The sequence below is a fragment of the Pongo pygmaeus genome, chromosome 7 (assembly GCF_028885625.2).
Source record: "Pongo pygmaeus isolate AG05252 chromosome 7, NHGRI_mPonPyg2-v2.0_pri, whole genome shotgun sequence".
In the NCBI taxonomy this organism is placed as follows: domain Eukaryota; kingdom Metazoa; phylum Chordata; class Mammalia; order Primates; family Hominidae; genus Pongo; species Pongo pygmaeus.
The window spans coordinates 132,843,593-132,869,203 of record NC_072380.2 but is presented as its reverse complement, the minus strand read 5'-3'; the positions used below and the strand labels follow the sequence as shown (position 1 = coordinate 132,869,203).

General features: G+C 39.6%; 1 protein-coding gene across 3 annotated transcripts in view; it reads right to left on the bottom strand.

Annotated features, from left to right (window-relative positions):
- Positions 1-21,119, bottom strand: part of COL14A1 (collagen type XIV alpha 1 chain) — a 241,791-nt gene extending 220,672 nt beyond the window's left edge. For 2 of the 3 annotated variants that reach the window (XM_054497822.2, XM_054497821.2), the window contains exon 1: positions 19,507-19,825. The gene's annotated coding sequence lies outside the window, so the exon portion shown is untranslated. Of the gene's footprint in view, positions 1-19,506 lie in introns of all 3 variants that reach the window. The other variant, XM_063669039.1, reaches the window with a different exon arrangement.
- Between the last annotated feature and the right edge of the window lie 4,492 nt (positions 21,120-25,611).

Genomic DNA, 25,611 nt, shown 5'->3' with positions numbered 1-25,611 from the left:
ACAGAGGTTGTTTTCAATATATTCTGATTTTACAGGTAAAATGGGATTAGCATCTTAATCAGATTTTTCATAACCAGTAAAATGTGACATTTGGTGTTTGTTGGCTATTTAAATTTTTTTAAACAAAATACCTGTTCATGAGCTTTACCTACTTTCTTATTGATCTACAATAACTCTTTACATGTTAATTTTAACTCATATATACTTAGTATTTTTCCAGTTTGTTTTTTGCCTGACAATTTCATTTATTGGGTTAAGATTTTTTTTTTAAGTTCAGAAATCTGACTTGATCTTTTTCTTTATGGTTTCTAATTCAGTGTCATGGGTAAAATGGCCTTTCTTACCCCAAAGGATATTTCTAGTTAACTTTTTAGTTCCTATTATTAATGGACTCTTTCCAATACTGTTATCTGATAGATCCATTTTTAATATAGAAAAGATATTGGTTTTATATATTAATGGACCACCATTCTGAATTCTTGCTACCTTCATATTTTTTCAGTTTAATCTCTTGGATTTTCCAAGTTGACAACTGCATTGTTTGCAACCGATGTGTTTTTTCTTACTGTATAGGTTAATAGTTTAAAAACAATTATTTTACTAGGGATGCCTGAAATATTTTACCATTAAGAATATTAATGGTAGTTGAGTTCAGATAGATATGTTATGTTAAACTTTTAAAACTTCTTGTCTTTTTACTAAGAATATTTTTTTCAATCAAGAATGGATGCTGAACCTTGCCTTTATGACAATTCATTCATCGGAATGTCCATATTTCATCTTGACCTCTCAGTGTAATTAACATATTTTGATATGTCTAGTATTAATCTATCTTTGCAATATAGAAATAATTCGTACCTATTAATAGCAATTATTGCTTTTTTAAAACATTAATGTAATTATAATGGCTTCTGCTTTCAGGCCAAGCCATTTTCAAATAGAGATAGTAATGACATATCATTCTTTAAATAAGATTCCATTAATAATGATACTACATTTGAGCTACTGTTTTTTTATATTCTCAAACAACAAGAGAGACAGCTCATGATTGTTTCTGTCCAACTCCTAAGAAACTAATCAAGTGCAAACACTCCTTGTTATATGCTTATCATTTATCAAAATGTGTTAAGCTTTAAATTCCTATAATTTTCTCTTCTATAGATATATGTCTCCAGTGGCAACAATAAAAACACATCAATTGAAGTTACCTAATTGTAAATCAAAACTAGGTATGACTGATTACAGGACCCAAAAGAATATTAATTCTTCTTGAGGAATAAGAATGACAGTACTATTCTAGGTGTCATTTACCTCCAAATGGAAGAATATGAGTATTTTAAAAAGTATTATTACAATGATATTTTAAGTCACATTACATTTATCTAGTATCTCCATACTATTACCATTTCGAGATCTTTGATAATGGAATGTCCAGATAAAATTCCCACCATGACAGGGATTATACCTAGCACAGTACAAGTTATCTCTTAGTTTACAAAGCCTGGAGACTCTGACACCCTTGAATGCTTTAAAAAATACTCCACATTGCTTATTTAAATCCCAAGTTTTTTTCTGTTTGTTTTTGTTTTTTGAGACGGAGTCTCGCTCTGTCACCCAGGCTGGAGTACAGTGGTACGATCTTGGCCCACTGCAACCTCTGCCTCCTGGGTTCAAGCAATTCTCCTGCCTCAGCCTCCCAAGTAGCTGGGATTACAGGCATGTGCCACCAGGCCCAGCCAATTTTTTTTTTTTTTTTTTTTAACAGAGACAGGGTTTCACCATGTTGGCCAGGCTGGTCCCAAACTCCTGACCTTGTGATCCACCCACCTCGGCCTCCCAAAGTGCTGGGTTTACAGGCGTGAGCCACCGTGCCTGGCCAATCCCAAGTATTTTTTAATTGCCGTTATGCTACTTCCCCCAGTCCTGGAAGCTGTTCTTTTGAGAGATACTGCACTAGTCTGTTCTTTGAAACAACATCTTAATCTGGTAAGGCATATGCCAATCAGGCTTTAGACTGGAGCTAGGCCTGAAGATTTTCAAACAATCCTGTTTGCATCCTTTCAGTCTGGAGAGTGTGAAGGAAAAACGGTATCAAGTGGGATGTTGGGTTCTGTAACTCCTATAATCATTCAATTCTGTGAATAGAATGAGTGGCGTAGATTAATACAGCTTTCAGGTAGTAGCTTTAAGTGCAAAAGCCTCTGATGAATGCAGCAAAGCATAGTTACATAAACTTTCAAAGTAATATGACTCACGTAGTTAAATCTCTGATACTTGGGTTTTATTTCAAAATAATACGGTATATCTAAAGGAATAAATTAATTATATTTCCTTCAAGCAACCATTCATAAAAAAATTTTTGACAACTAAGCTTTTTTTAAATATCCAATCACAGTCTAGTACACAACTCTTTCGTGTTGCCAATAAAAGGGAGATCCATATACTTTGATCATTATACAAATATTCAAGTTAAGGTCCTGCAATAAAAATTAAAGAATGTACTGATTTGTGCTTAGGGTCCAAAATATATCTTCCCCTACCGGCCTACCACCAAAATGCTAATTAGTAAAGAATGTTTTCTTAGATTAACAAATTCACATACTGGAAATTCCTTAAAATTCCTAATGGAATAGGCAGTACATTCAGTGTATATGCTAAAAGAATAGTCAACATATTAAGTGACTACCATCTACATAGCATTATAGCCTGGATTAATTTGTCAGGACACAGAAGACATTGGGAAAACGGTTAGTAAATGTTGATGAACTATAGGAGGAAAAGCCCCAGGGTATACATAGAACCCTAACCCTACAAAGTCAAGTAAAACAAGATTAGTGGATTATCCAAACGAGTATAAGCAGCTCTTCTGTAGACAGATGGCATGAGTGCAGGGGAATTTGAAAAGATATGGCAGCAGACTTCAGCCCTATCAAATCAAAACATTCAGTAAATCTGCCAGTCACACAGATAGCTGTCCACCACACCCAAAGAAACATATTGCAGCAGAATCACTCAACTCCAACGAAATATTCCAAGATTTCCTTCTCCAAACATTATAACCAGAGGTTTCAATCAGAACAAAGCAAGGAAAAGAAAGGTAAAAAACAGGCCACATTTGTCTTTTTGGAGAAAAAAAATTTCCTTTTCAGATCGGGAGACTTACATTAGATATCCCTGGCCAGGTGTGGTAGCTCACACCTGTAATCCTAGAATTTTGGGAGGCCAAGGCAGGAAGATTGCTTGAGCCCAAGAGTTTGAGACCAGCCTGAGCAACTCAGTGAGACTCTGACTCTACAAAAATAAAAATTAAAATTAAATTAAAAAATGTTAAAAGATATCCCATAATACTGTTTTAATGTAGGAGAAAAAGTTGCCTTTCTCCTGTGTTAAAGAGGACCTTTTTCTATTGTGAAAGGCCACAATCAAATAGCCTTTCTCTGTTCTCATCAAAGCAGTTCCTGCATCCAAGCGTTTTGAAGCAATACTTAACATGTAATACTGGAGGTTAATCTGCATCTCATGTACTTTTTAACTAACTAAATAAATGCTATGCTAGTCTTGGCAACTTTTTTTGGAAACTGGGCATTATTTATATGGAAAAAGCATTGTAACCATAGCTTGTCTTTAAAATTCTTTTTTTCTTTTCTTTTCTTTGTTTTTTGTTTTTTGTTGGTTTGTTTGTTTGGTTTGGTTTTTTTTTTTTTTTTTTTGAGACAGGGTCTGCTTCTGTCACCCAAGCTGGGCTGCAGTGGTGAGATTATGGCTCACAACAGCCTCAATCTGCTGGACTCAAGTGATTCTCCCACCTCAGCCTTCCAAGTAGCTGGACTATAGGCATGTGCCACCACACTTTGCTGATTTTTTAAAAATTTTTTGTAGAAATGTGGTCTCCTCATCTTGTGCAGGCTAGTCTCGAACTCCTGGGCTCAAGCAACTCCCCCGTCTCAGACTCTCAAAATGCTGGGATTATAGGCATGAGCCACTGTACCCAGCATAAATTCTTCTTTAGTTGTTGCTTATTTTAAGTTAGGATGAGCAATACCACATTGGGAGAAGTGAAATTTCAGTTTTCCCAAGCTTTTCTGCCAAGTCCCCAAACTTTTGGACATAAAGTAAGGGCAAGAAAAATCCCAATCCTATTAAAGTGCCATGAGATATTTTAACATTTACCAAAATGTCAAAGCCTAATTTGTTAAAACTTTGCCCCAAAGCCTGCACAAATCAAATAACTCTGCATTGATTTTTTGCTCTTGTTTAAAAACGTCATGTTAGAAATGGCTACTTAGTTCTCTATTCAGAAGGTATAAGCCAAATTTATGGAAAGTTGATAATGTTTAATACAAGTGCTCTTAAAACACTGTCATAATTTTACCATCAGTAACATAAAACTAGGCCCATAAGTGCTAATTTGCCCTTCCACTCATATGTTTGTTTTATTTAATCTCGTTTGTCCAGATAAGTTTAATAAGGAGCAAAGGCCCAAAGTGTAAGCATTAAGCAATGCTTACAGGCATCCACAAAATTCCCAGACTAACATACAGCCAATTTTATCAAAATTCCTTAAATATTTATCCTAACGTTTTCGTAAACCACACACACTCACTCTGTCTCTCTCACGCTGAGATTTATACACATACATACACACAAACCTTGGATAATATTGTATTCAATCGTTGGTGACTTACAGAAAATAAACCATAAACTTAAACGAAATTCTTGTTAGTTATTTGATATACCATATATCCAGCAACTCCATGCCCTGAGAGAGACTGTTATTTATAGTATTAAATGTTCATTTCAACAATCATTTATTAAGAGTCCTACTATATAACCAAAGCACTGTCCTTGATAATAAGGTACAAAACTTTGTACCATATCTTCCCCTTGGTAGCTCACTTAAAGTTAATTGAAAAAAAAAGATTAATTGAAAAGTGAACCTTAGGTGAGCTCACTTACAATTTACTTGAAAAGCAAGATCGCCAGCAATCATATTGCAAAACTGAATGAAATAAGTATGAAACAGAACAGAAAGGTAGCACAGGTGGTGGTATGAATAGAAAATTGTGAGTGAGGAAGCCACTTGTGGTGATAATTTGCTATATATAAGTCCTTGGCTAGCTGGTTTAACCACTCTCTGTTCTTTATCAATGAAATGTGTGAGATAATATCTATCTTTTATTTTTTAATTCATTAATTTATTGTTGTTGTTATTTTGATTTGGGTTTTTTTTAGGATCTCTCTCTGTCACCCAGGCTGGAGTGCAGCGGCATGAACATGGTCCACTGCATGCCTGAACTCCTAAACTCAAGAGATCCTCCTGCCTCAGCCTCCTGAGTAGCTGGGACTACAGTCCCATGCCACCTCACTTGGCAAGTTTTTTTTATTTTATTTTTTATAGAGACAGGATCTCACTTTGTTGCCTAGGCTGGTCTTGGACTCCTGGGCTCCAGCAACCCTCCCACCTCCGCCTCCCAGTGCCAAGATTATAGGCACGAGCCACCACACTTGGCTATGTCTACCTTTTAAGGTGATTGTGATATTTTAGTTAATTTACTTAGAACACAGATAACTCTCAAAAATTTCTAATTAGTAGCATGTTCGCAACATGTTGAAAGAACAAAAAAGGAAAGGAGAATCATAATGAATTTTCTACTTCAGCAGATGCTAAAAAAGGAAGGAGAATCAAGAAGCCTTTATCTCTTCTATCACATTAAGGTTGTGGGACTAACTTGGCAAAAAAGTTTAGGCAAAAACTGAATATCCAGATACTGACAGAGGCAACAGTTATTTGCAAGAGTGAACCAGTTTAGACTTTTCAAAATACATTTCTAGCCATTTTTATCATTCTCCAGATGATAGCTCTATATAGGTTTGAAATGATCAACCATATGAAGACACGGGCAACCTGACTTGAGTAATTCACAGGCTTAGAAAAAGACTCAGCAGTTACAGTTGACAAGTTCAGGCAAAGAAGACTTGAAAGAAATGGTGACATTTAAGCATATTTTATACCAAAGAAAAATAAGAATCAGAGACACATAACAGAAGTTTTCATATATTAGAAGAGTTTTATGTAGAAGATAAAACAGTATTATTTTGCATAGCTTCTGAAAACAGAACTCTAATCAGTTGGGATGCTCCCAACCCACAGGAGTTCTGTAACAGCTCTAACAATTAGAAGCGTTTCTTCTCTATCACTAGAAATTCTAGGGCAGAAGCTAGCTAAGTTTTACCCATAAGAGATGTTATCAAAGGGTTTCCTGAATTTGGGGGCAAGGGAACTGGATAAAATGATCTCTAGGATGTCTTCCTCAACTCCACATTTTATATATATGTTAATATCTACTTTATAGAAAGAGAATTTTACAGTCAATTGATGATCTGGGTCACACATTTTTGTAGATTAAAAAAGAAACCAAAAAAAACCAACAAAAGAAATAGGCTTAATGTATCATCCAGTGTGTTGGCTTTGAGGGTATTCCTCCTTATTTCTTCTCACTATTGAAATACTACCCTCCTCACATCCAGAATCATAAAAGAAGAATTTTCAAGATTAGCTAATGAGATCTACTTAAAAAGTACTGGAGGAAGTGAGCAATTATTACACTTATGTGTTAGCATCATGACATAGGAGGAAAAAACTCTAAATTAGGAATAAAGAAGACCTAGTTTTGTTACTATTAGTTTGGTGGTTAGCTTTTTTCTCTCTGAGGGAACTCCCCACTATGCATGGCATGGTGATCAGAAATCAGGGGGAAAGCTGCTGTCTTACTGGTATAAAGCATCAGGGAACAGAATTCAGGAATACTAGAGAAACTAGATATTGAGAAGGGAAATGTGAGAATGGAATGAGACACAATGTGGGGGCAGGGGGAGCAAAATCTGCATAAAACTGCCCTCAAATCCTGGACATTTCAGAATGATAAAGATCACTTAATTAGGAAAAATTAATCATAAATATGTATGAATTTAATAATGGAGTTTCAAAATACATAAAGCAAAAACTAATAGGACTAAAGAAATAAGCAATAAGAAAAGTTGAAGATTTCAGCACTCCTCAAGAACTGGTTGAACAATTAGACAATATATTGGTACATAGATGTGAACAACTCTATCAAGTAGTTGATATTTATTGAGCATTACATCCAACAACTGCAAAAATATACATTTTTTAAGTGTACCAGTAAAATTTAACAAAATAGGCCATATTCTGCACCATAAAATAAAACTCCATAAATTTCAAAACACTGAAAACATATAGAGCATGTTTTCTAAAAATAGATTTAAATTAGAAATGAATAATAGGCTGGGTATGGTGACTCACACCCATAATCCCAGCATTTTGGGAGGTCAAGATGTGAAAGATGGCTTGAGCCCAGCAGTTTGAGACAACTGGGCAACACAGAAAGACCTCATCTAATTAAATAAAATGAATAATAATAAAATATCTTTATAAATTCAAAATATTTGAAAATTAAACAATATGCTTCTAAATAATCAATGGGTCAAAGATGAAATCACAATGGAAATTTTTAAATGTTTGAAAGGGAATGAAAATAAAGGTACAATTTGTGAAAATTTGTGGAATACAGCTAAAGAATTAGAGATAAACTTATAGGTTTAAACATTGATATAAAAAAGAAAGATTTAAAATCAATGATCTAATTTTTTACCTAAAGAAGCTAGAAAAAGAAGAGCAAACTGAATCCAAATTAAGTTGAAGGAAGTGATTAATAAAGATAAAAGCAAATACTAAAGAAATAGAAAACATTAGTAGAAATTAACAAAACCAATATTTGCTTCTTTGAAATATTAATAAAATTTAAAAACCTTTAGGAAGTGTGATCAAGGAACAAAGATTGAAACACAATTAACAATACCAGGAATAACAGAGGATATAATTATCTACTTCACAAACTAAAAAACAATTAAAAAGGAAAAATACAAATAACTTTTTGCCAATAATCCCAACAATTTAGCTTACTTGGAAATAAACTACTGAAATACTCAACTTGTTAAAACAGACACACGAAGAAATAGAAAACCCAAATAGCCCTATATCTATTAAAGAGATTAAATTTGTTCTTAAAAAATATTTCCACAGGGAAAATTACAGTCCCAGATGGCTTCACTAGCAAATTCTATGAAATATTTAAGGAAAGTATAATACCAATCCTACACAAACTCTTCCTGAAAGCACAGGTGAAGGCTAGCATAACCTTTTTTTTTTTTTTTTTTTTTTTTTTGAGACAGACTCTCGCTGTCACACAGGCTGGAGTGCAGTGGTGCAATCTTGGCTCACTGCAACCTCCTACTGGGTTCAAGCAATTCTCCTGTCTCAGCCTCCCAAAGAGCTGGGACTACAGGAGCTTGCCACCACACATGGCTAATTTTTGGATTTTTGGTAGAGACGGGGTTTCACCATGTTGCCCAGCCTGGTCTCGAACACCTGGCCTCAAGTGATCTGCCCACCTCAGCTTCCCAAAGTGCTGGTATTACAGGCATGAGCCACCACACCCAGCCCTAACATAACCTTTTTATCAAAACTAGACAGCATCACTAAAAATAAAAATCACAGAATAACCCTCATGAACATAGATATAAAAATCTTTCACAAAATATTATCAAATAGCATTTAACAATGTAAAAAATAATAATAATGATGACCAAGTAGAGTTTATTACAGGAATGTAATATTGGTTTAATATTTTTAAATCATTTAGCATGTTTAGTATGTTTCTTCCCTCAGGGAGAAAAAGGCTAACCATCAAGGTAATATCCACTAATCATTTAGCATGACATTTTATACATATATATGTAGTGTGTGTATGTGTGTGCATGTAATCTAAATAGAAGGACAAAAAGTATTTCACAAAATTCAATACACATTCAGGATTTTAAAGAAACTCAGCAAACTAAAAATAGAAAGGAACTTCTTCAATCTAATAAAGGGCATCAATGAAAACTCCATAGCTAGTATCACACTGAATGGTAAAATATTGAATGCTTTTCTCCTAAGATCAAGAATAAAATAGGGATGTTAACTATTACTAGTTCCACTCAACACTGTACTAGAGGTCCTAGCCAGTGCAATCAGGTAAGAAAAAGAAAGAAAAGGCAGAAAGAATGGGAAGGAAGAAGTAAACTGACTCTATTCACAATCAACAGGATTGTTTACCAGAAAATTCTAAGGAATCTACCAAAAACAAAACCCTACTTGAACTAATAATTTAGAAAAACTGACAGACAAGATCAGTAGGCAAAAAATCAATTGTATTCTTATATAATAGCAGAAAATAAATAAAAAGGAAAAATTTTTAAATTTATTTACAATGACATCAAAAACATAAAATAGTTAGAAATTAATATGACATGCAAGGCCTCTATACTCTTCAGAATACAAAAATACAAAAGTGTATTACTGACAGAAATGAAAGAAAGCCTAAATACAGCAGTGCACCATGTTCATGGGTTAAAAAAAAAAAGTATTCTGTTAGAATGTCTTTAAGATAATCTATAGATTCAAAGCAATTTTAATCAAAATCTCAAAAAAGTCATGGACAAATATACTCTAAGACAGTTTGCTAAAAGCAAAACTGCTGGTTATAAGCTATGCTTATTCCTTTTAAAAAGTATTAATGGGTTGGGCACGGGGCTCACACCTGTAATCCAGCACTTTGGGAGGCCAAGGCAGGCAGAACACCTGAGGTTGGGAGTTTGAGACCAGCCTGACCAATATGGTGACACCCCATCTCTACTAAAAATACAAAAATTAGACAGGCTGTGGTGGTGCGCTTCTGTAATCCCAGCTATTCAGGAAGCTGAGGTGGGAGAATCAGTTGAACCTAGGAGGTGGAGGTTTCAGTGAGCCAAGATTGTGCCACTGCACTCCAGCCTGGACAACAGAGGGAGACACTGTCTCAAAAAGAAAAAAAAAGTATTAATGCATATTGCCAAATTGTTCTCCAAAGAGATTGTGCCAGTTTATATACCACCAAAAGTATATGTGTCTATTTTTCCATAAACTCGCTGGCTCTGATATTTGCAAATTCTTTCATGTATAAAAAAATTGTAGTTCGACATATAACATCACCGTGGCTAAAATTATGACTGTACATCTTTCATTTACTTAAGCTGTCTTTTGTACAGTGAACTCTCTAGCATATCCTTGGTCATTTTTCTATAGGATTGTTCATCTTTTTGTGTGTGTGTGTGATGGAATCTCACTTACTCTGTCACCCAAGCTGGAGTGCAGTGGTGCAATCTTGGCTCGCTGCAATTTCCACCTCTCAGGTTCAAGCAGCTCTCACGCCTCAGCCTCCCAAATAGCTGGGATTACAGGCGTGCACCACCATACCCAACTGTTTTTTGTATTTTTAGTAGAGACAGGGTTTCGCCATGTTGGCCAGGCTGGTCTCGAACTCCTGACCTCAAGTGATCTGACTTCCTCAGCCTCCCAAAGTGCTGGGATTACAAGCATGAGCCACCACACTCAGCTAGGAGTGTTCATCTTTTTATGAGAAATTTTTGTATTTAATATGTGGCTCCTTTTCCATCATATATGATAAAATACGTTGCCCAATATTTATTTTTTTTCTTTTTTATCTCCTATGGTTTATGACACGCATATAGGTCTCTTTCTCCTTTGGAATTACAGCATTTTCCTATATTTTCTTTTAGTATTCTTACATTTTCAATTTTTAAATTGAAATCTTTGATCATCTAAAACTTATTTTGATGTAAATGAAAAAGTTTTAACTTTTATTCTCCATGTCTATCCAATTAGTGCCATACCACTTATAGAATAATTTACCTTTTGCTCACAGGTTAGCAATGCTATATTTTATTTTCAAATCTATTGATTTTCTATTTATGTGTGACTATTAAGTAATTGTAAATATCAAAACTCTATAATATGTTTTAATATTTTCTTTTAAGTTTTCTTTCTGATTATGTTTGACTAGGTACCAAAAATTCCTCAAAATTGGGATCGTGTTAAATTAGTAGACCGATTTAGCTAGATTGACTTTTTTAATATAATAGTCCTTCTTTACATCAAAAAAGAATATATTCTTTGTTTATTCAAGTCAGTCATCTTCATTTCTTCATGAGCACTTTAAAGAGTTATATAAATTTGACATTTTGAGTTTATTTCTACATATTATATACATATATGTTTTATTTCCTGTGTTAATGGATTTTTCTTAATCACTTTTAAACAAATTGTTTCTTAATTATAGTAAAGCCATTTTATTTTTATATTAATTTTGTAACCTACCTTGAATAGTTTAACATTTTTTCAGTCTTAAAGTTTGTAATAATTGATTTCCTTGATTTTTTCTGTAGATGATATCTTTCTTCTTACCTTCCAAATTTTATGTTTTTCATTTCTTTCCCTTTTCTTATTACTTTGGCTACTATCTCCAGAATATTTATCCTGGAAATTTTGTCTTGTTCTTATTTTTAATAGCAATGCTTCTTTGGCATGACTTTGATTTTGAAGACATGTGGCTAGACAGACTGTTAGAGAAGACAAACACAAATATACTGATATAAATGTATCATGTTTAGTAAATTTCCATCTGTGTAAACTTTATTGAGCTATTAATCTGAAATAAAATGTTAAATTATTGTAGTAGTTATGCAGAAGATCCTCTAACTTTTTTCTTTTAACTTTTTAATATGACAATTATATTAATCCATTTTCTAATACTAAACTTACCTGTAAAATTTGAGCCCAACTTGATCATTGTGAATTATTCTTTTGGGTTCTATTTACTAATATGCTATTCATATCAATAAGTACATCACTATTAGTGAAATTAATCTGTAGCTTTTCTTTTTTATTATGCTGTGTCAAGTTTTGATATCAGTATTATTTTTTCTGGTTTTATAAAAAATAACTTAGAATTTTTTCTTCTTTATACTGTACTTTGGAACAGTTATAATAGCACGGTATTTTTATTTTTTTACATTTTCATTAGCATTCAATTGCAAAATCATGGGGAGAGTTCAGTACTCTTGGAGAGGTTACTTTTTAACAACTTTTTCAACATGTTTGTGCCTAATGTTTTATTCATAATTCCTGTACAATAAAAAATCAGTTTTAGTAATTTGTACTTTGTTTAAAAATAACTCATTTCATATCATTAAAATAAGAATACTGCCCAAAACACAGCCTGGGTGACAGAACAAGACTCTGTTTCAAAGAGAAAAAAAAGAACACTACCCAAAACAATATCCAGGTTCAATGTTATTCCTACCAAACTACCAATATCATTTTTCACAGAAATAGAAAAAAAAATTATAAACAAAACCAAAAAAGAGCCTCAATAGCCAAAGCAATTCTAAGCAAAAAGAACAAAACTGGAGGCACAAATTATCCAACTTCAAACTCTACTACAAGGCTACAGTAACCAAAAAAGCATGGTACTGGTACAAAAACAAACACACAGAAAACGGAACAGGTTAGAAAACACAGAAATAAAGTCACACACCTACAACCACCTGATCTTCAACAACATCAACAAAAACAAGCAATGGGGAAAGGACTCCCTCTTCAATAAATGGTGTTGGAATAGCTGGCTAGCTGTATGCAGAAGAATGAAATGGGACTCCTACCTTTCACCATATATGAAAATTAACTCAAGATAGATTAAAGGCTTAAATGTAAGATCTAACATTATAAAAAATCCTAGAAGAAAACCTAGCAAATACCGGCTGGGCACAGTGGCTCATGCCTGTATCCCAGCACTTTGGGAGGCCAAAGCGGGTGGATCATGAGGTCAGGAGATCAAGACCATCCTGGCTAACACAGTGAAACCTCGTCTCTACTAAAAATATAAAAAATTAGCTGGGCATGGTGGCACGTGCCTGTAATCCCAGCTACTAGGGAGGCTGGGGCAGGAGAGTCGCCTGAACCCAGGAGGCAGAGGTTGCAGTGAGCTGAGATAGCGCCACTGCACTCCAGCCTTGGTGACAGAGCGTGACTCTGTCTCAAAAATAAATAAATAAATAAATAAAGGAAGAAAAAAGGAAGAAAACCTAGCAAATATCATTCCAGACACAGGCTTTGGCAGTGAATTTATGACTAAGTCCTCAAAAGCAACTGCAACAGAAACAAAAATTGACAAGTGGGATCTAATTAAACTAAAGAGCTTCTGAATAGCAAAAGAAACTATCAAGAGAGTAAATAGACAATCTACAGAATAGGAGAAAGTATTTGCAAAGTATGGACCCAACAAAGGTCTAATATCCAGAATCTATAATGAACTTAAATTATTCAAAAAGTAAAAAACAAATAACCCTATTAAAAAGGTAGGCAAAGGGCATGAGCGGGTATTTCTCAAAAGAAGACATACAAGCAGCCAACAAACATGAAAAAATGCTCCACATTGCTAATCATCAGAAAGATGCAAATCAAAACCACAATGAGATACTATCTCACACCAATCAGAATGGCTATCATTAAAAAGTCAAAAAAAAAAAACAGATTTGCAGAGAAAAGGAAATGCTTACACTGTTGGTAGGAATGTAAATTGGTTCAGCCACTGTGGAAAGCAGTTTGGAGATTTCACAAAGAACTTAAAAAACTACCGTTCAACTCAGTAATCCCACTAATGGATATATACCCAAAGGAATATAAATAATTCTACCAAAAAGACACATGCACTCGTATGTTCATCACAGCACTATTCACAATAACAAAGACATGAAATCAACCTAGATGCTCATCAATGGTAGACTGGATAAAGAAAACGTGGTACATATACACCATGGAATACTACACAGCCATAACAAAGAACAAAATCATGTCCTTTGCAGCAACATGGATGCAGCTGGAGGCCATTATCCTAAGTGAATTAACAGAGGAACAGAAAACCAAGTACCACATATTCTCACTTATAAGTAGGAGCTAAACAGTACACATGGACATAAAGATGAGAAAACAGACAGTGGGGACTAATAGCGAGGGAAGAAAAAAAAGGGGTGAGGGTTGAAGAACTACCTTTTGGGTACTATGCTCACTACCTGGGTGATGGGATCATTCATACCCTAAACTTCAGCATTACACATATACCTATGTCATAAACCTGTTCTTGTATCCCCAAACTTAAAATAAAAGTTGGAAAAAAAATCCACTTCATCCAGGCTTTCTAATTTATTGGCATATTTTTATTTTAATTACCATTCAATTCTTTTAATTTTCTCCAAGTTAGTGATTGTTTCCATTTTACATTTATTTCCTTGTACACTTAGGCTTTCTTTACTTTGCTTTTTAGAAGACAAAAAGCTGAATAAGATTCACAGTGATTTTTGTTTAAGAGAGAAATATCAAATGGAAGGGGAAAGCAACAGTAAAGTAGGAATAAGGGAAGGAAGAAGAAAAGGGAAAATGATGAAGAGGAAGAAGGTAAGGAGGCAGAGGAAACAAAGAAAAAATAAGGGGAAAAGAGAAAAGAAAATAGTATAAAGGGAGAAAGGATCCAAGATGACCTCTCTGGCCAATTGTGGGCCAATGTTGCCTAGATTGGTGCTACCCAAAGTAGCTGGTCTATGAACTGTTACTGGTCCTCAATGAGATAAGAAGCTTATGCCAATATGCAAGTCTATGTATTGTTTTGCTTCCTTCATCAGAAAAGCTTTGCTACGAAAAATAATGATAATCTCAGTTGAACTAACAGTGTGCTTGGTGAACAGTGTGCTTATTGACATATTTTATTTACATCATCGTGTAGTTTTTGTCTTATCAGAGGCAGGTAACAGTTTGTGGATGGGCACCAACTAGCAGTAGCACCAAACTTGATCCTTCACCAACCAGGCCTCTGATGAACTGCATCTGTCCCTCATCTTATTGAGATTCTCCAGCTAGTTTCATGACCTCAGTCACTGTTTTAACCTTCTAGATCTTGGGTACTACCAGACATCTAGATGGGCAGTTTAACCCATATTCAAGAAAGTTCAACACACATAGGCAATCAGTAAATATTGATTGATTTAATAGTTGATGACTGAATGATCAGGGCTGATGTGTGTACAGCTCGCAGTTAATGAACTGAACAATTTACACTTGGCCTAGGGTCAATGACACTTGAAATTGGCAGACACTCTGCTTCCAGGTTGTGTGCCCCAGTGCAAAGCTGTGTTATCCAGATAAAACAAAACTGTTTTCTTCTCCCAATGGCATAGGTTTGCACAGAGGGGCTACCTTTTCCTAATTTACAGAAAAACTATATTAGGTTAGCAGCACCCCTGTGAATCACTCAAACGCAAGGAATTTGACTGAAAATTAGCCTCAGTTATACAGCTGCTCAATCAGTATTAAACTCATGCTGTATGTTCTAAATGATAGAAGGTAGAGCCATTCCGAAAGTATGGAAAATTGGAATGACAGCTCCTTGACACAAGAATGTTCTTCACCTGGCTTTTTTTTCCTCTCTTCATTTTTTTCAAACACTGACATAGTTCATCTGTTAAAGAAATGGGAGACTGTTTTTAACTACAATGTACATCTGTAATTAGTATAAAGGGTAGCTTTACATCTCAGTTTAGACATCCTTTCCTTCCAGAAGTTTTCCTTGATCTTCCAAGTCTGGGGTCAGGTGCTCTTCCTGTTTCCTATAGTAGTAATCTTTATTTTCCATTCTGTAGCATTGAACACTGTCCTGTAGTTAGCTATTGGCATTTCCCTTTGCCAAAGCATATTATTCCCTACTGTATTTTGAATGCTTAGCACAGTGCCAGCACATGGCGGGAGGCGGGGCTGGGAAGTGAAGGAAGAACAGAAGCAAACAACCTGTAGCAAATTATCATTTTTAGACATCAATTAAATGTGCTCCTCTTTGCAAAAGCCAGAGACAAAAGGCCACCCAGGAATAGATCTTTATCCAATAAAGGGCCCTCTGACTGCTCCGAGATAAAGACACACCCTAAGACACTGCAATGGACTTAGCAAAGCGCAACCTACCTCTGGACCAATTTTTGTAAGCAACTCAGATAATTTCTAGGAAAAATGAGGCAAAACATTGCTCTCTAAAATTCACAGAGACACCTTTCAGGGTAGCTCCGACAAAGGCCCATAGAGAGAAAAGTGCAACAAGACCACTAATAAAAAAATTACCTGGAGGAAATGGGGAGTCTAGGCTCTAAACTTTGACTTAAAGAATGCTCAGAACTTCCTATAGACTCTCTTTTATATTCTCAATGCCCCGCCTCAGCCTCCTAAGTAGCTGGGATTACAGGTGCCCACCACGGCGCCCAGCTAATCTTTATATTTTTAGTAGAGATGGGGTTTCGCCATGTTGGCCACGCTGGCCTTGAACTCTTGACCTCAGGTGATCCACCCACCTCGGCCTCCCAAAATGCTGGGATTACAGGCATGAGCCACTATGCCTGGCCTCATATAGACTTTTCTTAATCATATTTCTGTCACTTGCTGGCTTTGTGATCCCATACAAGGTACTTTTTATCCTTGAAGCTCAGTGGTCGCTAAAGGAGGAATATTATTTGCTTCCCCAAGTAATTGGGAGACTTAAGTGTGTTTCTAAAAGAGAAAAAGGCAGATACCCAGTAAGTACTCAAAAAATATGCCAACATTTCCAACACACACACACACACACACACACACACACACACACACACACATCACAGGAACAGGATGCAGTTTGGTCTACAACAAAAGCTTGGTGTATACAGAAAAGTGACTGGATCCCTGCCATTTTTTATTTACTCACAGAAGAAGTCAAGGAAAATGATTATTTTCCTAACATCCAGCACTATCTAGGGGCAAACCTGCCAAGAAGAAAGTTATTTTTATCACTTTCCTTTAAACTTTCTCCCTCCACTCCTCTGTCAGTTCCCTGGGGGGATCAACTAGTGCCTCGTTTACCAACAACTTTGTTCTCAATGGACTATCATAATCCCAGATAATTTGTTAACTCAGTGGTGCTCAAACAGCACCACTCCATCATGCAGCAGTTCTAGGAAGGCTCTTGTCCTTTAAAGGGATGTTAGGTTACACGAGACAGGCCAGGAAAACAGCAGTCACTTGGCTGGGTTTAGATAACACTGACTGCGAATGTGGCTTTACAGTGGTATCACTGCAGAGGCTGTCAACTGAAGACGAGCAAAAGACATTTGTGTTTTACTGTGTGACACTAGGAAATATTTAAGATTGAAAGGGAGACTCCCCAAGAGGTCTTCTTAATGAGCTAGAGGCTTTCCCTAGAGCCCCTCAAATCAGATCGATTTGTTTGGCCCATTTTTAAGAGCAACCCTGGCTGATTTCGAAAAATCAAGACATGCGTGGAGGGCCCCAAGAGTTCTCTGAAATCCTCAGCTGGACGGTTCGCAGCAGGATAAGTGCCAAGAGGCTCCTCCCATCAATCTTGAAGGCTGGGATCCATCCAAAACTGCTCCAGGAATCCTGATGGGTTCCAAGGAATACTTCCCAGGGAATTACTAAGAGGCCTTACCAGTGGGGCGCCTGTCCTTTCAAAGGGACCCACAGGAGGTCAGGGCTGCAGTGGAGGTTCAGGTCTATCCCGGCTCAGGGCACCCCAGGGAGAAGGAGAGGATGGATACCCAGTATTTACTGAGAGAATAAGAAAGATAGCCTGTACATCATGGATGAACCTTGAAAATATTTTGCTAGGTAAAAGAAGCAGTCACAAAGGACCACATATTGTATTCTTCCATTTATATGAAATGTCCAAAATAGGCAAATCCATACAGACATGGCGTCAGGTTAGGGAGAAATGGGGAGTTACTGCTAATAGGTACAGGGTTTCTTTTTGGGGTGCTAAAATATTCTAAAATTGTGGATTTACTCTGCTCTGTGAAAACACTAAAAATCATTGAATTGTACACCTTAAATGGGTTAATTGAGAGGCATATGAATTATATCTCAATAAAGCTGTTTTAAAAACAAGCAAACAAAACTATCCTGAAGTTTACCTTATAATAGCGAAGCACTTGGGTTCAGAGGAATCCAAGTTACTCTTCTGAAAAACCAAATATCCACATGCTGTTCATTCATTCATTTATTCATTCACTCATTCTAAATTTACCAGTGAGTTCTCTATGTGCAGACTGGACCACGCTGTCAGAAACAGAACACCGGTCCTTCACTGCATCCAGCTTAAAGCCTGTTTGCTGGGTTTCAATAGAGCCTCTCTATCACCTACTGCAAGTATTATAAAAAGTGCCCTCCCTGTCCCTCAGTAGAGGAGGGGCCCCAAGGCCTTTATCGGGAGTTTCAGGAAAATTCATTTTCATTTCTGTTCTCCTCTCCACAGCCACCAAAGACTTACTCCCATCTTTCTCTTGTTGCTGCCCCCACTCCCACCCCCTTCAGCTGCTGCCAGCAGAGGACTCTCCAAAACTTGCAGAAGTAATGGGACTCTGAGAAGCAATGTTTGGGGGGAAATCCTGGCCCATGTGAGAGCTGCACACAAGCTTCATTTGGACACGGAACTTTCCGTAAGGACAGGTCCAAAACCCTCCTGGACCTTAGCAGAGCAACCCTGAGCCACAGAGGACCCAAGAACCCAGCACCAAGATCTGAGCACCTGTGGTCCTGGACCTGCCGGCGGCCTCCAGGCTCTGCCCTGGGACCGAGGCCACTGTAATGGCCCCACGCGCCAAAGCCCAGCTGCCCCGGATGCCTATCCGCCCAGGCGCTGTGTAATAGGAGGCCTGAGGGGGCGCGGGGTGCGGGGTGTGTCAGAGAGATAAAAGGGGGCAAGTGAGAGGTCGGCAAGCTAAAGCGGAGAGGATTCTCCAACATTACAACCTGGCGGTGCCTCTCTCAAAACCGCAACCTCCTGGCTTCTGGCACCAAAGCAAAACGCACGAAGCATCCCAGCCTCCCGGCGCAGAGAGGTGGAGGAGCGTCTACTGTCCCCATCCTCCATCATCGCGCTCTACCTAGCTGTTTCCCTTTGCGTCCAGCGCCTGGTTCTCAGCTACCCAAATCTGTAGCAGAGCCAACAGATGACTGGGTGAGTTTCGTCCCCTATGATCTCCATCAGCAGCTCTCCCAAGCTATCCCAAACACAAGCTAAATAAAAGCAGCGTGTTCTTTATGCACACACAGCCCTTCAAGACGGATCCCACCCAAATTACCGCCTTTGTTAAGCCCCTTCTATATGGAAATGCTGGAGCCGCCACTGTCCCGCAGCCAAAAGCAGCTTCTTCCCGCCACACGCTAACGTTACTCAAACACTGGGAAAAGCTTCCCGGAGCAGCACATGGTATTTCCACTATCCCTGCGCTCTCATCACTCAATGCCTCTAATCTCCCTGCACCGTGAACCCCGCGAAAAGGCATCCAGGTGCACCCGTCCCATCCCATCTCAAAGGTCCCCAGGCCATCCTGGGCGCGCGCGTGAAAAGAAAGTCCATGGAACTGCATTGCGTCTGCAGGTGGCTCGCTGCCTCCACTTTTCCTTGCTCATGAATGGACTTCGAAGCCGAGCCGAAGAAGAGCAGAGAAAGACGAACTGACCTGTGCTGGGCAAGGTTCCAGCCCAGGTTGGGAGCTCTCCGCGCCTAGGGAAGATCGAAGCTCCGCCGCCAGTTGGTCCTTGGCGGCGCACCGCCCTTGCTCTGTTCCCTCGGAGTATCCTTTTTTAATTAGCCTCTGTTTCTTTCTCTCTCCCTCTCCTCCCGCTGCGCTTCCACTCCCAGCCTCCTGGAGCTGCCTCCGCCTCTCCAGCTGGGAGCCCAGGATCAGATAAGAGGAAAGGAAGGCCCGCCGGCAGCCAATTATAGAGCGGAGGGTGGCCGCGGAGGCGGGAGGTGGGGAGGTGGGAGGCAGGCCTAAGCCCATAACGCCCCCACTTTCTCTCCTCCTCCTCTCCCCCATCCCCGCCCTACGGGAGATGTGGAGAAGCCAGCCCCGTGCCGCTCACGCGCTCGCCTACCCCGAACCTGGCGGTCCCCCCAGGTGCGCGCGGCAGCCGGGTGTGGCGCGCCGAGAGCGAGCCAGGCTTTTTCCCTTCCACTGGGGTAGAAGCTACTGCAAGCTCCCAAACCAGGCCCCCTGCTCGCTTTGGGAGGTCTCGAGCCCTCCTGTTCTCAGGTGCTGTGTGCCCACTTCCCCATTTCCAAAAGACAGACTTTGCCTTCCCGCGTCAAAGACCCTGCGCTCCGAGTGAAACAGGTATCCACTATAAAGGCCCCCTTCGAGCCTCCTCTTCTCCCTCTTCCTCTTGTGAACAAGTCCAAGGGCTCTAAAACGCCAAAGCAGCGATGCTCAAACTTTAAGGTGCAGGGGAATCAGCTGGAGGTATCGAAATGGACATTTTTGTAGGTTACAAAAGGACGAATTTAGGCAATTTCGTGTGGTTGTACCTCATAACCTGCCGATTCCCCACCCGCAGAGATTCTGGTTTAAGGAGCCTGAGGTAAGGCCAGGGACTCTGCAATTATCACACCCCCTGGTGGTTCAGATCCTTGCAGGCCACTCTTTGAGAGGCTCTGCCCTGAGATGTGAAGAACAGCAGGCCACCAGGGCCCCGCGCTGGCTCTCCGGAGACTCGGTCCCGCGCGCTCACTTGCTGGGTGGGCCCTCTAGAAGAGTCAACACCTTTACTTATTTTTGACCCATAGGCCCCACCCTGCATGCCCGATTCTTTACAAATGTTAGGCGGAAGGTGGGTGGAAACTGAGAATTCAGCAAAACCCTATTTTGTGAGAAAATACTTTCTTGCTTTGGAAAACTGAAAAGAATATTTCACCACCACCAAAGGCTGGTGATGCAGCAATGAGAGAGGAAGGCAAGTGGTACTCTTAGGTTTCCAAATTTGCCTCCATCATGCCCAGCTGAGAATCCTGATAGAAGGGCTGTGATTTGCAAGGTAGTCCCTCCGACGTTTCAACTGTCCAAGCTGCGGCTAGCCACCTCCTCTGCTCTCCTCGAATGTGTTATTTGCATTGCTGCGCGTGCTCCGAGCTGCAGCAGGGGTCCTGCGGCTGGAGTGAGTGGAAGACCCCTTCCAGCCCCCACCGCCGCCCCGCGTTTCTCGGTCTCGCTCGGAATTGGCCTAAGTTCAGCCACAGGGCGCGGCCGTAGCAAGGCGCCATTCGGCTTCCGCGCTTCACTGAACGCAATTCTCTTAGGCCAGGCGGCCGGCGCAGCTTTTTAGGAGACCCGCTCCGACTCCAGGGACCGCAAAGGGAGAGCGCCGCCTAGTGTCTGCGCGGGGTTTGGGAGAGGCGGGATCTGGAAAGACACCCATTCACCCTAGATCCACACGTAGGGACTAGAATTCCTGAAATGCAGTGTTTATTCCTGAAGACAATCACCACTTTAGTTAGATCTCTTTCCCTCTGCCTCCATACAAGTGCCTATCATCCTCATATTCTGATTTCCCTTTTCACTTATAAAAATTTACTCGTGTTCATTTTTACCAAGGGGGTGGTTCCAATAATTTAATTACAGAAAATTGGCCGGGCGCTGTGGCTTACGCCTGTAATCCCAACATTTTGGGAGGCTGAGGCAGCTGGATCACCTGAGGTCAGGAGTTCGAGACCAGCCTGGCCAACATGATGAAACCCCGCCTCTACTAAAAATACAAAAACTAGCCGAGTGTGGTGGCAGACGCCTGTAATCCCAGCTACTCGGGGGGCTGAGGTAGGAGAATCGCTTGAACCCGGGAGGCGGAGGTGGCAGTGAGCCGAGATCACGCCATCGCACTCCAGCCTGGGGGACAAGAGCGAGACTTCGTCTCAAAAAAAAAAAATTACAGAAAATTGGGAATGGGAGGTTCCCTGATGATTTTAAAATGTGAAATATATGTGCAAAAACCCACAAATAAGCATAATATTTGATAAAAATCTTATGTGATGATTTGTACTGATTTAGTAATCATATAAAATGGGTTCCTTTTCAAGAATTCTAACTCATCCTTCCTTCCTCTCCTTAACTTTTGACTTCTTGCATTTCACTTTAAATGTAGATAAACCTCAGTTAATGTTGAATCGGAATGGCTGGTTTCAATCAGTTTTCCATGTAGTTGCAGTTGTGTGTGAAGTGTCAGCTTCGAGAGTGGTTATTCAACACTGATCTTAGGGCCAGACCTCAGAGTCTGGTGGAGTACTGAGAACTGAATCACAGAAACAAGACCAGAAGACCCCACTGAAGTTTCCCTCCTTCAAACTAGAAAAAAAAAAAAAAAACTGCATATGAACATCTGGGGCCTTTTCAAAAATAACCAAAAATTCCAGCTTCTTACAGTAATTGATTTCAGGACACAACTCTTCCCCAGAGTCTCATTCCAAGTCTGTGACATGACTGTGATCCTATTTCTGTGTAAGGACTGCACACACACCTCTGCCCCTTTCTTGTCTCACATTGGTGAGGTTATTTTGCCTCCCTGAGCCTAACTCCTCATGTGTAAAAAGAGGGGATAGCCAGTGCAGTGGCTCATGTCTGTAATTCTCACACTCTGGGAGGCTGAGGCAGGTGGATCACTTGAGCTCAGGAGTTCGAGACCAGCCTGGGCAACATGGTGAAGCCCTGTCTCTACAAAAAAAAATACAAAAAAAAAAAAAAAACCCATCCAGGTGTAATGGCACACACCTGTAGTCCCAGCTACTTGAAGGGCTGAGGCGGGAGGATCACTTGAGTCCAGGAGTTCCAGGCTGCAGTGAGCTGAGATGGTGCCACTGCACTCCAGTCTGAGTGACAAAGTGATGCCTTGTCTCAAAAAAAAAAGAGGGTAATTAATTATATCTTAGGGGATTGTCATGTGGATTAAATAATAGATGTGTTTATGGACCTAATGCATAACTAACAATTAATAAATGGCAGCTATGTTACCCAAACTGGTACTATTCCCCTTCTGCCCGTTGCACAGGACTGTACCCTCTTCAGCTGCCCCTTCTGGAAGATTCTCCTTTACATGTTTCTCAACAGAGGTACCATTGACATTCTGGGCAGGACAGCATGACTACCTCATTCCTGGCCCCATCAAACAAATTCCAGTAGCACCCACCCATCTCCTAGGCATTGTGATAACCAAAAAATACCACCACACAAGCTGTAGCAAACCCCAGTTTCAGCTGAACAAATTATTTGCAGTTCTACTCCAACCTCCCTGTAACACCCAGCTGTGATTCTTTTCCCCCAGTCTGGTGTCCTTTCTACCCTCATACTCAGCCAGTCAGCAGGCTCCAGCTGATAATAATATGCCATATCTATGAGCAATAACGATGGCCCAAGTCCTGGACCTCCTTTCCCATGATCCCCCATCCATGCTGACTACCCCATTCCTGCTTCTGGGACACCCCTATTTGTCCCGATCTTACAATAGCAAAGCTGGTAACAGAGGGTTGATGGCCAGCACAGCAGTGTCTTCCAGACTCTGCCTCATAGTCAAGGGCCCATGCCCCCATCTAACTGACTGATGTCTTTGCCGTACCAGCTGTTAAGCACTTTGTATCTCACCCTTGGTAGCAGAAGTCTGAATTCCTTTAGGAAATTACCTCCAATCCATTGTATGCAGTTGCAGGGGCGTTGTCATTCAGCTTGCCCTTTTTTTTTTTTAACTATTCCCCTAGTTAGTGGGCATAGACTCTAAACTAAGCCAAGAGATACTCTGTCCCTCAAATCCGAATACTAAGTGGTGGGACACAAGGGCAGAAAAAAATGTTTCCTGAACTTTTACGTCAGTTTATCCTAACAATGATGTCTGAAGGAACACTATCTCCTAATACCCAGATAGCGCTCTCACCTCCAGCAGGAGCATACCATTGCAGTTATACCAGTTGTTAAAATGTTGAAATGTGGCCAGGCACGGTGGCTCACGCCTGTAATCCCAGCACTTTGGGAGGCCGAGGTGGACGGATCATTTAAGGTCAGGAGTTCAAGACCAGCCTGGCCAATATGGTAAAACCCCATCTCTACTATAAATATTTTTTTAAAAAATAGCCAAGCATGGTGGTGCACACCTGTAATCCCCACTACTAGGGAGGCTGGAGGCAGGAGAATCGCTTGAACCTGGGAGGCAGAGGTTGCAGTGAGCCGAGATCGTGCCACTGCACTCTAGCCTGGGCAGCAGAGCAAAACTCCATCTCAAAAAAAAAAAAAAGGAAATATTTCCATATTGGTTGGTAAATAGCTGCTTCTCCAACACCCCAACACCCTGAATGTCCTCTTCCCCACCCCTCCCTGGGGCCTCTACCTCAGGTCTCCCTTTTGATCCCACAATTGAAGAGGTAGCCTGGAGATTTGCTGCAGGACTGTAGTTTGCACTCAAATGTAGCTTCCAGCATTCATTCGGATTGGATTGTCCCTGTACCACCCTGGTTGCTCAATCTTTTGAATACCAGCCCTGCTCAGAGCTCCAGGACATCTGGCTCCTGTTCTTCCTGAATCTTTTGTCTCGGTCCATGAACAACCCCATTAGCTCCAGATTTGATTTATTTCCCTACTAATGGAAGAAACTCAACCAAATCAACCTTTATTCCACCAATCCTGAAGCTGGGCCAAAAGCCATGAGAGAGCTTGTCCAAACTTACCCAGAGTATTAACAGCAAAGTGAACACTAGAATTCAAATGGTTTGACTCCCAGGCCAGAGCTTTTTCCACTATAGTATGCTGACTTCTTTCCAAACAATGTAGTGATACCTCCCACGCTCCTGTAGGGTTTTTGCTTTGCGATTGCATTCAAGTCCATCACCCTATTTAACACATCAGCTCTGCAAGGTTAAGACTTATTCAGAGGTGAAAATCATATTGTCTTCTTCTTTCCTTTAGGGTGCTGGAGCCCTCCCTTTCTCACAATCGCCTTTCATGTTCTTGAACCAATGATTAAGACATTCCTCATCTTTTCAGCTCCATGGCCCAGATCAAAGTCATGACCCTAACAGCAGCCAAGTTTTTCATGTGTGACAGCATCCTATCAGCGTATGCATTCTGCATAAAAGATTCTGTTCATAGCACAATAATGCTGGATCAGGTCTAAGAGATTATACATTCAGTCACGAGTGACATGACAACATTTCGGTCAACAGAGAACTGCATATACAGCAGTGGTTCCATGAAAATAAATTATAATGTCACGTTTTTACTGTACCTTTTCTGTGTTTAGATACACAAATACTTACCATTGTGTTACAGTTGCCTGCAGTATTCAGTACAGTAACGTGCTGTATGGGTTTGTAGCCTAAGAGCAATAGGTTATACCATGTAGCCTAGGTGTGCAGTAGGCTAGCCCATCTAGGTTTGTGTAAGTACATCCTAAGATGTTCACACAATAGCAAAGTTGTCAAACGATGCATTTCTCAGACTGTATCCCTGTCGCTGAGTAATGCATGACTGTATGTGCCAAACTCCCTTCATTTTACAAATGAAGAAACTGAGATCCAATGAATTAAATGCCCCATTTAAACCCCCAAAAAGAGTCAGTGTCAGATATTACTAGATTAAATATCATCTGACAAAAAGCCAAGACTCTTTCCAATAATAACAATATCAGAATAAGAAAAAGAACTTCTATCGAGAGGCTTTTGGATTCCAGACGTGCTGAGAGAACTGATATGGACTATTTCAATTTTTTAATTATTTTATTAAAATAATTCATACATGTAATTTTAAAAGTTATAT